The sequence below is a fragment of the Cyprinodon variegatus genome, unplaced genomic scaffold (genome assembly GCF_000732505.1).
Source record: "Cyprinodon variegatus isolate N-32 unplaced genomic scaffold, C_variegatus-1.0 Scaffold1935, whole genome shotgun sequence".
Taxonomy (NCBI): domain Eukaryota; kingdom Metazoa; phylum Chordata; class Actinopteri; order Cyprinodontiformes; family Cyprinodontidae; genus Cyprinodon; species Cyprinodon variegatus.
The window spans coordinates 20,915-22,918 of record NW_015152388.1 but is presented as its reverse complement, the minus strand read 5'-3'; positions in this window follow the sequence as shown (position 1 = coordinate 22,918).

The following is a 2,004-nucleotide window of genomic DNA, read 5'->3' as shown; positions in this document are numbered from 1 at the left end:
AGATATGATCTCTCTTTTTAATTTTCACTAGAACTCTGGCTGCGGCATTTTGGATCAGCTGAAGGCTTTCAACAATAATTTTTGGACTTCCTGATAGTAAAGAATTACAATAGTCCAGCCTTGAAGTAACAAATGCATGGACTAGTTTCTCAGCATCACCCCTGGACAGGATATTTCTAATTTTTGCAATATTCCGCAGATCAAAGAAGGAAATTCTAGAAACCTCTTTGATATGGGGTTTAAATGACAGGTCCTGATCAAAAACAACACCAAGATTTTTTACTTTATTATCTGAAGCAATGCACAATTACACTCAATGAGCATGATGTTCAGGAATAACCAAAACAAAGAAGGACTTATTAATCGGGTTGAGGTTAAAGGATCAGCAGTGAAAGAGTTTGGGTTCCGCCGATTGCTGTGAATATATTGACCGTGCTACTGAGGCTTAAATATTTCAGATGTAACACTGTTCAGCTGCGACAGTGGCTGCTTACAAGCTCTCTTCCCCTTTTATTTGCTTTACTTTTGCCTATTTTCAATAGTGTTTAGTGTTTGCTTAGTGATTAAATACAATAATACTGTGATTATTGGCTAATAAAGGTACCATTGTATTTTAACCCGTTGACTTTAGTGTTTATTTTACACAGTGAACAATTTATCACTCAGACTGGATTCACTCTTCTTTCAGTAAAATCCTAACGAACAGAGAAACATTTATTTGGTTGGTGATTAATAACTCCGCTGATAGCCATAGTCTAAATTACTGAATTGGTGAAGGCAACTGGATTTAAACAGCTGGATTCAGGAGTCCATCCTTTTGTGTAAAACACTAAGAACCCTGGTAAGTAAGCAAATGACAATCAACTAATAATAAATTACTTTTACCTTTCGATTTGAATGACCCATTAATTAACTATGAATTCCATTTCTAGCTATTTAATATATTTATTATATTCTAGTAAAGTTTCACAACACTGCATATCAAGTTACAGCGTTTATACCTAAATAATAAATTAACAGCTAGTCCAAGTGATCGGCAGTAATCCGGATCGGTTGCAAAAATCCTGCTCAGAGCATCCACAATCCCTTCTAAAATTATGAGCGCAGATTTAAATGTGCCTACTTTATAAAAGTATTCACTGAGACCATTGCAAATCTATAGGCAGGGGTGAAAGTGACTGAAATCCCACATCCTCTGTAACCACCCCGTTCCAGACCAACTGTGCAAAGCAACGCCTTCAGCCTCCTTAGTTCCTCCCATTTTGCTCTGCTCAGAGTTCCTTGGAGCCAGAGGAAAACATGCAGAATATTATTTAATTTATAGGAACAGGTACATAGGTAATGAACTCTTAATTTGATATGGCAAATTAAAAACAAATCCCAATCAGCAACCAGCAAATGTGCAGGTTCTGCCCAAATATCTTCTATTTGTTGTCAATCTTTGTAATAGGGATAATTAGGATCATACAAAATTGATTGTATGACCTATGTTTGTTCTCTACTTCCAAAATCAGCATCTCTTCATCCATGCCTGCGATAAGAAGATTCTTTTGAAGATGTGAAATTGGAAGTTGGTACTGGATTTGACAAAACTTTTAAAATAAATATTTTTGATTAAAATTACAAATCTGCTTACTGGTATGCTGATTTCCAATTGGTGTACATCCAATCAAATTGTCTTCTTTTTTTAGTAATATATATAATGTATGCTCAAATTAGTAGTTACTGATTTGTCGTTACCCTATTTTGCGCATCTTCTCGACGTTACTATTCCTGTTTCGTGAGATTGCAGTTGTGTATCTTGACCTGGCCAGCTTCCAACGGAGCGGAGTGAAAAATAGCTTGGCTCCGTATTTGAAGGTGAGGGATGGAGAAGACGTACATGGACAGCCATATTCGGAGGAATAGTGGTGGATGTGGAACAGTTCTGATTGATTAACATGACTGCGGATGTGCTCCGCACGCAGTATGCGAGCAGAGCGGTAACAGAGGATGTGGAATCTG